The 13,948-nt window shown below is 42.1% G+C and overlaps 1 protein-coding gene across 1 annotated transcript in view; it reads left to right on the top strand.

The window, feature by feature from the left end:
- Positions 1-13,948, top strand: part of LOC118536636 (uncharacterized) — a 58,835-nt gene that overhangs the window by 20,492 nt on the left and 24,395 nt on the right. The gene's annotated exons all lie outside the window — the stretch shown is intronic.

Below are 13,948 nucleotides of genomic sequence, written 5' to 3'. Positions count from 1 at the left end.
ATCTGGTGGATAGATTTTAGGTGTTGCTGATAGCATTTGTCATCTCGACCTGTGTACAATACAGCCAATTCCAAGATGTGCTCCCAAGAAGTTGGATACCCAGTCATCACAGGTCCCCACGTAGTGCAGCTTCTGCCTGTGGATGAGCATCCAATTATGACTTCTCTGCCAAAATGGGAAGAGGGGATGACTGCTGTGTGTATGGGGGGGTATTGTTTTCTGTTATTCCTGGATCAAATCCAGTTGTATTTTTTTAATAAAAGGAAAACTAAAGTCTCTAGCTTTAAGTGAAGCTAAAATTGTGGATTTGTGTTCATGAGACCTTCAAATTGGTCAGAAAAACCTGAACTAGAATACAAATGTTTAAGTAGGAGATGGAGACTAGGTTAAAACTAGCGTTAAATTGGAATCAGCATTAGCACTAGGAAAGGCTGCACAGCTTGGGTTACACATTTATCCCGCGGAACCAGCAATCCTGCAGCAGCGATGTAGAACAAGGGCTCAGTGGGTAGCTTAGCTTAAGGCAGAAAAATAGAAATGGGCTTGTAATAGCTTGTGGATAATAGGTAAAAACATGTTCGGAGACACTTTGGTGGTGTTACAGAGGCCATAGGGACCCCTAACCCAAGTGGAATTCCTACCAGCCAGGCAGGGACACTGAGCATTGAGAAACCATTAGTCACGGACTGCTAGACCAAGGTAGGTCTATATGGATACATTGTGAGATGCAGTATCGAGAGTGCCTAAGCAAGGCATTATCTTAGTCCATTAGGCTGCTATAACAAAAATACTGTAGACTGGATGATTTAAACAATAAGAGCAAAGCACCAGCAGATTCAGTGACTGGTAAGGACTCACTTCCTGGTTCACAGGCGGTCATTTTCTTGCTGTGTTTTCATATGGCAGAAGGACAAGAGGGATCTCTGGAATCTCTTGTACAAGGGCACTAATCCCATTTGTGGCGAATTCACCCTCATGAACTAATCATGGCCCAAAGGCTCCCATCTCCTAATACCATCACATTGGGGGTTAGGATTTCAACCTGTGAATTTGGGTGGTGGTGGTGGGGGGAACATAAACATTCAGTCCATGACAGGACCAAACTTATAATAGTCTTCACAAAAGATGTTTTATGTTGATCAGTCCAAATTTCCTGCAGGCAAGTGCTGGTCAACATCAAAGTTTTGGATGAATGATAAAAAAGGCTTAATGTAGGTCCATACAAGAAACAGAACCTTCACTAGACTGATGACCTCACATCTAAATTCCAGCTCAGGCCTCTCACTGACACTCAGAAGTTGGTGTTTTTATTACTTGCCTCTCTGGTGGATAGGCCCACGGGCTGTGTAAGAACATATAAAAACCATTAATAAATGGGCCCAACCTCAGGTATGTTTGGTCATATTTATCACTGAAGGGACAAGATTTTCAAAAAGTGGTTGGAATTACTGGCAGTTCACCTTCAGCAAGAGCCCTTATTTGCTCTTTGTTAAAGCTTAGGAAGAAGACAAGAAAAAAAGGTTTTAATTATTGGCCCATCTCATCACATGGAGGTGGGGAGTGGGGAAGGCAAAGTGTGGATTAATCATCCAGGAGATAAGCTATAAAGGGGAGAAATACAAACGCCAACTCTAAAGTACACATTAGATATATGGACTTAGGAACCAAATATCTAAATGGGATTCCAGTTAATATTTCTCTTTCCAGAATCGTTTCCTTAATCCCCCTGCTTCTAACCGTTGCTCCCATTGTTCAAGGTTGGAGGACCTCATATCACCCAGCCAGATATGCAAGAACCTGACTGAAATATGGGTTTACTTCCTCTTGTGGAAAACAGTACCCCATCTACCACCCCTCTGGAACAAATTAGACGATAATTGGTTTTCTACTACCCCATTCTGGGTTGGAGCATATGTGGTTAGCATCTCTTCCCAGTCAGCCAGCTGACTCTCAGTGTAATTTTACTGGCAAAGTTTGCACCCTTTGAATCCAGGTCACCACAGCATTGATAAAAACACTTAATTTACCCGAAAAGATCCATGTTATTACTAGGGAGGGGAAAAAACTGGGCATTTTTATAAAGAATTGTATCTGTTCATCTAAATAAATCAGTAGGGCTATTTGCAATGCCTCCTAGATCCACTGTAATCACAATGCTGAAACTTACTAATGAAAGCAACTTAAAAATGAATCTCCCATCTCAAGGTCTCCTTGCTCCATAATTTTTGTCCTTAATATCTACTGGGTAGAGTAAGTGAGGGCATCTCCTAGCTGACACCCCAGGAACTGGAGAGAAAAATTACCCCCCCCTTTTCAAGATTTTACTTATTTATTTTTAGAATTTTGTATTTAAACTCACTTTAGTTAACATATAGTGTATTATTAGTTTCAGGCATAGAATTTAGTGATTCATCAGTGGCATATAACACCCAGTGCTCGTTACATCACGTGCTCTCCTCAATGCCCATCACCCAGTTACCCCATCCCCCTACCTACCTCCCCTCCAGCAACCCTCAGTTTGTTTCCTATAGTTAAGGGTCTCATGGTTTGCCTCCCTCTCTGTTTTTATCTTATTTGTCTTAGAGAGCGTGGATGCGGGCAAGCAGGGTGGGGAGAGGCACAGCGGGAGAGAGAGAGAGAATCCTAAGCAGACTGCACTGAATGCAGAGCCTGATGTGAGGCTGGATCTCATGATCCTGAGATGATGAGCTGAGCTAAAATAGAGTCAGTCCCTGAGCCACCCAGGCACTCCAAAATCAGCCCCTTTGAGGACCTTCAACAGGTGGGGCCAGAACCTGTCTTGTATGATCACCAAAGATGACTCTCCAGCAAAGTTTTGCTTCAGAGATGAATCCAAAAGGCTTTTCTTGACACCATTTTCTACAATGAAAATATCACCTATCCACCTTCCTTGCACACATATACACGCACAAAACTGACTCAGTGATAAGATGTATGAAAATAAGGTTTAACCTCATTTGTGATATCAAATTAAAAAGAAGGGTTTTTAAAAATCGTATAGTCCAATTCCAGAGATGGAGGTAGAGAAGGCACGGTTTGGTAAGACCCACACTTCCATTCATGCTGCTAAGAGAACGGAAGTTGAGAAAGCCTTCCTAGAAAGTAATTTAACAATATAATCAAGAGCCACTCAAATACTTAGATCCTTGGTCCAGTCATTTCTCTTGACAAGGATAAATACCCATGGAGCATCACTACAATATAATAATGAAAAATTGGTAAAGAAAAGGAAATGTCAACATTAGCAAAACGGATAGAAAAATTTGGCTTATCCATGATAGAAATATCATGCAGACATTTAAAATGTTTTACAAAGGGATGCCTGGGTGCCTCAGTCAGTTCAGCATCTGCTGTTGGCTCAGGTCATGATCCAGGGTCCTGGGATTGAGTCCCACATCAGGCTCCTTGCTCAGCTGAGAGCCTGCTTCTCCCTCTGTCTCTGCTTCTCCCTGCTTGTGTGCTCTCTCTCTCTCTCATAAATAAATAAAATCTTTAAAATAAAATTAGATAAAATGTTTTACAAAGAGTTTGTAATGGATTGTCTGACCAATAACTGACATCGGATCCTACATGTCTTTGGGATAAAAATCTGTTATTCAGCTTAACAGAGAAACAAACAAAAAATTCCCCCTGTGGAGCTGTTATTTCCCCCTTGGCCAAAAATTACCTTCTGCTCCTGGTAGAACAGGACCCGAATGGCCTCATGTCTGCCACATTCAATTATAATTCCCAGGTTTTATCTCTATCCCTGTTCTGCCACATTCTCTGTAGTCTAGTAGTTTTAATCAGAAGAGAATATTCTCCTAGGAAGATGCATCAGAATGCCTGGAGGAATCTTCGAAATATGCAACTCAGGATTTGGAGCCCACATACCACCTGACATGATCAGGCAGAGATCGCAACCACTGCAAAGTAGAAGTATGAGTAGAGTAAGTAGATGCAGGGTTGTTGAATTCTGAAAATAATGGTCTGGTCGGGAGCAGGGACACAATCACACAGCCCAGGGCTGTCTTTCACAAACATGCAGTATAATCTATGATTTTAATCCCAAGTATTTAAATAATCCCCCTGCACCCCCAAATCACAGAAAAATATTGAAAGTTAGGAAAACATGAAGATAATGTCATTAGTACTGGAAAACATAAAAGAGGGTCATGTTTTGAAATGAACTTGGATCAACTTCTGCCACATTGTAGAGATGGATCTGGGTTGAACAAAGTTCCAAGTCTGTCCGGCTCACTTTGCCCTATCTCCAGGAAGCACAAAGGGGGTAAAAGAGAAACAGATGCTCAGGCGGGATATTTTAACTGACCTCATACTCATTGTATGTATCATGTAAAGGAAGGAATTATGTGGTTGAATATTAGAGATCCTGATTTAACGTGTTGAATGTTATAGAAAAGTGATGGACATCTTTATAAATGCCTATTGATGTAAAAGGAATCATTTACTAAGCAAAAAGAATGTTTCCAATATCTTAAAAAAATGTCATGGTTCATAAGTTGGATTTGACACAACAAATAAAGATTAAAAATGTCTACTGTGATCTGGGGTTAAAAGAAATGAGAAAATTCATCAAATTTAAAATAGAATGACAGCAGATCATGGGATGTCACCAACATTTATCCTATATGTTAAACAGAGAAGCAGAAATTAAAGTCTTATAGTTCATCTCAGGAAGCTTGGAAAATAATTATAATGAAAGAATAAAACAATTTTTTTGTTTTTTTTTTAAAGATTTTATTTATTTGAGAGAGAGAGAGAGAGAGAAACAGCATGAGAGGGGAGAGGGTCAGAGGGAGAAGCAGGCTCCCCGCTGAGGCGGGAGCCTGATGTGGGACTCGATCCCAGGACTCCGGGACCATGACCTGAGCTGAAGGCAGTTGCTTAACCAACTGAGCCACCCAGGCGCCCCAGAATAAAACAAATGTTGATATTTCTTTAACAAGGTGATGGATGGTGGAAGAGTTTCAGACATAACCTCCTTCTCCCCCTTAATGTCTCTGAAAGTCTTTGGAATTGAGACACCAGCCCAAAGAACAGGAAGGGGTTGACCCTGAATGAGCCCACAAGCAAATGAGGGTGGAAAATAAGATATACGTTCTGATGTAAACATTTACATAAAATCACTTAGCTGTCACACGGCACCTGGGTGGCTTAGCTGGTTACGCAGCAGACTCTTGATTTTGGCTCAGGTCATGATTTCACGGTCCTGGAATCAGCCCCCCTGCTCTCTCTCTCTCTCAAATAAATAAATAAATCTTTTTAAAAAAAATCACTTATCTCGCACACTTGAGCATTGCAATTCTCAGTAATTAGCATAACTTAAACAATTTAAACAATTTCGTATAATTTAAACAATGAATTAGAGGATCTGATTATCTGGAACCACTGGTTCAAATTCCTAACCTAATCACCAAATGCAATCAATCCCTACCCACCTAGCTCCTATTTCCCCAGATAAGAATTTTATTTTTACAAATGTATCTTAACTTTAAAAAACAAAATTTATTTTCCCTCACACAGGTGGTTCTCAAACTTTGCCATGCATCAATATCAGGAGGGTGGGTTTCTTATAACACAGATTTCTGAGTCCCCAGAAACCCGACCGCAGGGTTTCTGATTCGGCAGATCTTGGCTGGGGTTTGAGGGTTTGCAACAATGCCTCTGGTCCAGGCTCACAATCAGAATCACAGCGCTAGAATGGTTTTAAATGTTTAAATGGAGTTAATTTATATTTGGCTCACAAAAGTTCTAAGTTCTTACCTTAAATTGTTCCAAACTGTAAACATGAAATCAAATCAAATCAAAGTTTGTCTCAAACTTTAAACATGACATCAAGTTTCTGCTGGGCGGAGTCTGGTCGCTGGAAGTGATGTGCGGGCAGCAGGTGTAAAGCCGCGCCCAGGCCCCGCCCAGGCCCCGCCCACTGGTATTAAAGCTCGCCCCGGTCTTCCTCCGCTCAAATCTTCCCCAGGAGAGCGGCGTTCAGAGCGGTCTGCCCGCGCTCCCTGCGCTCGTTTCTTCCAGAGTTCTACCTGCGTGGAATCCAATTCAGAGGACAGGACCGAACACTTGGTAAGTAAGTCAGTCTGTGTGTTTCGTTCGTTTATTCTCGCGTTTGTTCAGAGGGCACCCCCACCACCCCCCGCAACACACACACACACCGCTACTCTCCGTTTCTGGGGTCAGAGAAGAGCAGGATGGGAGCTGCAGTCGTGACTGCATCTGAGGAGAGTGGATCTGGCTTCTCTGAAGGGTCCCCCAGCCCAGACACTGCAAACTGCATGCCAACCTCAGGCAGCTTCTCATTCCCCTCTACCAGGAACACATCCATAATGTGAAACTCCTCCCTGGGGTCGCTGGTCTATGTACCATCCTCCCCCAGAAGTTCACCAAATTCACCCCCATCATTACCCACATTCCACTTCACATTGCCCTCTCCAAAGATGCCAGACAATTACCAAAGCCACTGGGGTCTGCTCTGTCTTCTGGGGCTTCTTCGGAGTCATCATATCTACCAACAATATACTGTATCTTCTTACTTTCATCACCAAGCACTTCACCCACGTCACTTAGAGAATCTCCCAAGTCACCTAGCTACTCTCCAACCATCTCCAGATTTCTGTGAGAGTCAGCCTGTTACCCACAGGAAACACTTTACTAACTCACGGACCTCACTGGGTTCCTCCCCCATGTCCCTTATCACTTCACCCCCAGTGCTCAGAGAATCTCCTGTGTTATCTACTCTCCCAAGTCACCTAGCTACTCTCCCACCATCCCCAGATTTATGGGACAGTCAGCCCATCACCCATAGGAAACACTTCCTAACTCACAGACCTCACTAGGTCTCTCCAAATGTCCCCCCTCTTCACAGCAATGACTCTCAGATATCCCCCTGGGTTCCCACACTGAAATCATGTCTCACTTGGACATAGGCATGGCCTTCCAGCCACTCTGCATTATTGTCCTTTTATTCAAAGATGTGGCCAAATCACTGACCAGCATGATGTACTTACTGGCCATATCTACCAAGTCAGAGGGGAAGAGAGGAAAAAATAAAACAAGATGAAACCAGTGAGGGAGACAAACCTTAAGAGACTCTTAACTACAGGAAACAAACTGAGGGTTGCTGGAGGGGAGGGGGTTGGGGGGTTGGGGTAAGTGGGTGACGGGCATTAAGGAGGGCATGTGATGTAATGAGCACTGGTGTACAGGCAACTGATGAATCACTGAACTCTACCTCTGAAACTAATGATACACTATATGTTAATTAATTAAATTTAAATAAAATAAGATAAAAAGTGCACAATTTGGTTGTTTTGTGTGTATTCACATAGTTGTGCACCATCACAACAATCAAGTTTAGAACATTTTTATCACTCCCAAAAGAAACCCTGTAAACATTAGCAGTCACTTCTCACCTTGTGTCCAACATTCACCCCCACCCTCAGCCCTAGGTAACCAATAATCTCTCTGTCTCTAAGGCTCTGCCTATTCTGGACATTTCATATAAATGTAATCATATGTGATTTTTTCATTTAGCATAATGTTTTCAAGGCTTATCCATATTATAGAGTGTACCACAACTCCATTCCTTTTTATTATTGAATAATAATCCACTGTATGAATATATCACATTTTCTCTATCCATTCATCAGTTAATGGACATTGGCTTATTTGTACTTTTTGGCTATTATAAATAATGTTTCTGTGAACATTCATGTACAAGATTTTGTGTGAACATGTTTTCTCTCTGGTACCTACCTATAGAGTAGGATTGCCAAGTGTATGGAAACTTTATGTTTAAAAATCTGAGGAGCAACCAGCCTGTTTTCCAGAGTGACTGAAGCATTTTACACCTCCAGCAGTGTGCAAGGGTTACAATTTCTCTACATCCTTGACGACATTTGTTATTATCTGTGTTTTTTGTTCTAGCCATCCTAGTGAATGTGAGGTGGTGTCTCTTTGTGGCTTTGATTTGCATTTCCCTGCAGGCTAATGACACTGAGCATCCTTTAATGGGCTCATTGTCCATTTGTATTTCTTCTTTGAAGAAATGTGTATTCAAATCATTTGCCTGTCTTAAAATTCGGTTGTCTTTATTATTGAGTTGTAAGCACTATTTTTGTATTCAAGATATAAGCTCCTTATCAGATGCATGATTTACACATGACATTTTTATTCGCTAGTCTTTTGTTGAGAATGTTTGCATCGATATTCATGAAAGACATTGGCATATAGTTTTCTTGAGATGTATCATTCCCTGATTTTGGTGTCATGGCAATAGTGGCCTTATAAATGAACTGGGATGTGTTTCCTTGTCTTATATTTTTTGGAAGAGTTTGTGAAGAATTGCCACTAATTCTGGAGTTTTCTTTGTGCTTTTAAAAAATTATTAATTCTCTTCTCATAAGTCTATTCTGATTTTCTATTTATTCTTGAGTCAATTCTGATTATTTGTGTCTTTCTAGGGATTTGTTAATTATCTAATTTGTTGGCATATAGTTGTTCATAGTATTCCCGTATAATCCTTTTTGTATCAGAAAGGTCAGTAGTAATATTCCCTCTTTAACTTTTGATTTCAGTAATTTGAGTCTTTTTCTTTTTTTCTTAGTCAGTCTAGCTAAATATTTGTACATTTTGTTGATCTTTTCAAAGAACCTACTTTTGGTGTCATTGATTTTTCTCTGATGGTATTCTATTCTATATTTCATTATTTGCTCTAATCTCATTTCCTCCTGATTGCTTTAATTTGTTCTTATTTCAGTGTCTTAAAGGAAAAGGTTAGATTATTAATTTGAGATTCTTTTTGTTTTAATATAGGTATTTACAGCTGTAAATTTCCCTATAAGTACAGCTTTAGCTACATCCCATAAGTTTGGTATGTTGTGTTTTCATTTTCTTTTTTTTTTTTTTTAATTCTAGTTAACATATAGTATAATATTAGTTTCAGGAGAATTTAATGATTCTTCACTTACATGTAACACCCAGTGCTCATCACAAGTGCCCACCTTAATATCCATCACCCATTTAACCCATCCTGCTGCCCACCTTCCCTCCAGCAACCCTCAGTGTGTCCCCTATAGTTAAGAGTCTGTTTTATGGTTTGCCTCTCTCTTCCCACATCCCCCCCCCATGATCCTGTTTCATTTCTCAAATTCCACACATGAGTGAAATCATATGGTATTGGTCTTTCTCTGATTTATTTTTCTTAGCATAATACACTTCTAGTTCCATCCACATCATTGCAAATGGCAAGATTTCATTCTTTTTTATGACTGAGCAATATTCCATTGTGTGTGTGTATATATATACACATCTTCTTTATCCATCCATCAATCAATGGACACTTGGACTTCTTCCATAATTTGGCTATTGTTGATAATGCTGCTATAAATATTAGGATGCATGTGTCTCTTGGAATCAGCATTTTTTATCCTTTGGGTAAATTAGTATATGGTAGTTCTATTTTTAACTTTTTGGGGAACTTCCATACTGTTTTCCAGAGTGGCTGCACCAGTTTGCATTCCTACCAACAGTGTAAGAGGGTTCCCTTTCTCTACATCCTTGCCAACATCTCTTGTTTCCTATGTTGTTGATTTTAGCCATTCTGACAGGTGGTATCTCATTGCAGTTTGATTTGTATTTCCCTGATGATGAGTGATGTTGAGCATCTTTTGTGTCTGTTAGTCAGCTGTATGTCTTCTTTGGAAAAATGTCTATTCGTGTCTTCTGCCCATTTTTTAGCTGGATTATTTGTTTTGGGGGTGTTGGGTTTAAGAGTCCAGAATTCAGTAAGGACTGCAAACTGAGACTGTCAGAGAGAAAAACAGCTAGACAGACCCCCCGTTCTCTTCAGAGATGCGGGCAGGGACATTACATCAGACTCTGTGGGCCAAGCCTGGGATATGGGGACAAATGTGAAACTGACATTGATGGAAACCCAGGTTAGAGATGTAAGTTCTCAGTGGGATGGAGCTGTGCACGTGCCCACATGTGAAGGAATTTGGGAGGGAATGGTATGGAGAAGCACCATTCTTGACAGGCGGGTGGGTCCAGGGGCTAACTGAGGTTGTCCAGGGGAAATGGCCTCAATGCAATGCACCTTGTGTAGTGGGAGAGTCCACAGAATGTTCAGATGGGTGGAAGGAGGGGGTGGAGGGAGTGGTGGTTTGTGGGCACAAAAATATGTTCCTGGCAGGAAGCTGTGATGGCTTTTTCTAGTAAGTGGTCTGCAGACCCAGACTGGTGGAGGCACCAGCTATTGGGTGTAGCTTTCGTATGTTTGGGATGGAATCCTGTACACAGGTGGAATCTGGTGGTGATGAGGTGGGGTGGGGGAGGCAGGGGTGACCTATGAGGTGTGGCTGTAGGTTAGAACAAGATTGAAGATAGTCAAGGCGTCCTCCTGAGTCTAATCCTGGTATACTTATGTGTTTATTAGGCGTGATGATTTGGGCTTGCTGGGTTCAGGAATGTGGTAGGGGTGGAGGGGTGCTACGTGGGTGTTTAGACAAGGAGGAGTCCCCAAATCCACTGTGAGGCTGCGTGGTGCTTGAGCTGAAGACCGCAGGTCGGTGAAGGTAGCGATTTGTTGCTGCAGATTCTGCTACTCAATGGGAGTGTGCTCTGAGTTCAGGCCTGGATGTTTCCGTGGGAGGCGGGATTAGGGACAGGTGTCCAGAGGCCCAAGGCCGTTTAAAGGACCAGTTAAAGCTGCAGATTGGAGCATTGGAGGGGGGCAGGGTTATGGCATAACTCTGGGTGCATGCGCATGTGTTGGGCGCAATCTGGGTGGGAGCCTCAAGTAGCACAATTCTTGCAGAAGCAGAAAACAGCGCCACCTAGGGGTGTGTGTGGAGGGTGACCTCGTTTTTTCACCGCCGCGCATGTGCGGCAGTGGGCGGGAGGCTCGCCGCCAATCTAGGTGTCCTGGAAGTGGGGCAGGTGAACATGCTTCCCTAACCAGAGCTTCATCACCCCGGACCTCCCCCTGTGGTGCACGTGGTTCGACCCTTCCGGTCATGGTTTCTACTCTCCCCTACCCCCAGCCCAGGGCGTCTGAGCTGCTGGCCTCGTGGGACCCGCGTGCACGTTTCATGGCTGCTCCCGGTTTCTTTCCCCCACCCGGGTCTCTTAAATGGAAAGTCCCCCCGCGATGCCTTTCATGTGTATTGTCATTGGGATGAAATCAGGAGCGCGGGAAGGTGTTTCCATGGCGGCTTTGTGAACACGGATAATTGCAAACGTCCCTGGGAGACGTAACTGTAGCAGGAAAGTGGAGGGATGCACGGGAATGGTGACCCTGGGAGCACGGATTTGCTGATGGGCGGGGGCGTCTGGCCTGTGTTAGGAGATAAAGCAGGTTACAGTTACCATTTAGTGTATGACCACAACTTTTCCTTTGAGCATGTCTATATGTTGTATGCATAGGAAAACGTTGGCAAGACCCTACAATGTGTATGTGTCTTTACCTCATGCTATTACGGATTTTATGTTTCCATTTTTTAAACATTGTGGTAAGATATACATATCACAAAATTTACCATTTTAACATTTTTTAAAAGTGTGCAGGTCAGTGGCATTAAGTACATTCATGTTGTGCAACCATCACCATGTTTCAGCTCTTTATCTGTATTTCTTTTTTTATAGTGCATTTCCTAAGATAAAGACTGAAAAAAAAAAACCTTAGTTTCCTACATCAATTATGCTTTTCCTTTAATCCATCAAATGAAATAGACTATGCTTTTCATGGGCGCCTGGGTGGCTCAGTTGGTTAAGCGACTGCCTTCGGCTCAGGTCATGATCCTGGAGTCCCGGGATCGAGTCCCACATCGGGCTCCCTGCTCAGCAGGGAGTCTGCTTCTCCCTCTGACCCTCCTCCCTCTCATGCTCTCTGTCTCTTATTCTCTCTCTCGCAAATAAATAAAAATCTTAAAAAAAAAGAAAAAAGACTATGCTTTTCATAACAATTTTAGTGAATAGTTAGGGTGTGTATCTGTCATGTGATTATTCTTAGTGCATAAAGTTTTTGCCCAGCTGACTTTTGGAAAGATTTGGTCCAAAAGATTTCTTTTTAAGTCTTGGTTAATGCTTTTTTAAAAAACAGAACAAAACTTTATCTTGAGATACCTGTAGCTTCAGATGTAGCTGTTAAGAAATAATTGAGAAATCTCCTGTACCTTTACCCAGATTTTCTCAGTAAACATCTCGCAGAACCATAATACAGAATCACAACCAGGGTAGAGACACTGATAGGATCCAGTGATCATGGGCAGAATCCCCAGTTTCCCTTGTACTCATTTTTGCTTGGCTGTGTGTATTCAGTTCTGTACAATTTTACCACCTGTGTAGGCTCATGTTTCTACCACCACATTCAAGATACAGAACAGTGTTGTCACTGCAAGAATGCTTCTTTGTAGGCACACCCTCTCCCCCAACTTAGCACCTTGGCAACCACTGAACTATTCTCTATTTCTATAATTTTGTCATTTCAAGAATGTTTAGGGCGCCTGGGTGGCTCAGTTGGTTAAGCGACTGCCTTCGGCTCAGGTCATGATCCTGGAGTCCCGGGATCGAGTCCCGCATCGGGCTCCCTGCTCAGCGGGGAGTCTGCTTCTCCCTCTCCCGCTCTCCCCTCTTGTGCTCTCTCTCAAATAAATAAATAAAATCTTTAAAAAAAAAAAAAAGAATGTTTATAAATGGAATAATGCAAAAGATAGGTAACCTTTTGGGATTGGCTTTTTTTCAACCTCAGAATAATTCTCTGGAGATTCATCCAACTTGTCTCATGTATCAGTAGTTCATTTATTTTTATTGCTGAGAGGTATCCTATGATTTGGATGCACCACAGTTTGTTGAACTATTCACCCATTGAAGGACATCTGGATTGTTTTAAGATTTGGACTATTTCAGAATAAACCTGCTGTGAACCCTTGTGTACAGGTGTTTGTGTGAACATAAATTTCCATTTTTCTGGGATAAGTCCCAAGAGTGCAGTTGTGTAAAGTGATCTCATATTTAGTTTTTTTTTTAAGATTTATTTATTTTAGAGAGAGAGAGAGAGAGTGCTCACAAGCTTGGGGGGGAGGGGCAGAGGGAGAGGGAGAAAGAGAATCTCAAGCAGACTCCCTGCCGACCTTTGGGCCAGAGGTGGGGCTCAATCTCACAACCCATGAGATCACGACCTGAACTGAAACCAAGACTTGGAGGCACAACCGACTGAGCCACCCAGTCACCCCAATTTCATATTTAATTTTAAAGTAACTTCCAAATTGTTCCAAAGTAGTTGTACCATCGTGAGTGATGTGAATGATCAATGTTGAGTGATCCCTTTTCTCTGCATCCTTGTCAACAATTGGTGGTGTCACTATTTTTTACTTTGTCAATTCTAATAGATGTGGAGGGATATCTCATTGTGCTTTTAATTTGCATTCCCCTAATGATTAATGAAGTTGAATGTGCTTATATGTGCTTATTTGCCATCTGTGTATATTCTTTGGAGAAATGTCTGTTCATCTCTTGCCATTTCTAATTTCTAATTATATTGTTTAGTTTTGTGCTATTGAGTTTCTTTACATATTCTATATACTAGCCCTTTGTTGGATATGTGGTTTTGGGGGCACGTCATCAAAAAGACATGACTGCTGATTGACCAGCATGTCCATAGCCTGGACACAGGCACTTGGAGGCTCCACACCCCTCCCCTGTCCTTGGGATGTGGGCTCTGCTCGCCTTTCCCCCCTCCCAGAGCCTGCTTCTAGGACATCATCTTGAAATGATGATGTGGTGTTGAAAACACCTGCACCGTATACATGACTGAGCACAGTTAGGTCTTCTTTACAAAATTTGAAGATTTGGAGGGCGAGTGTGGGGATCCACTCGTCTTTCAGCCACCCAAGACAAGCCTCATTTGTAAGTTCCC

This window comes from Halichoerus grypus, chromosome 15 (assembly GCF_964656455.1).
Source record: "Halichoerus grypus chromosome 15, mHalGry1.hap1.1, whole genome shotgun sequence".
Classification (NCBI taxonomy): domain Eukaryota; kingdom Metazoa; phylum Chordata; class Mammalia; order Carnivora; family Phocidae; genus Halichoerus; species Halichoerus grypus.
This window is presented reverse-complemented; position numbering and strand designations above follow the sequence as displayed.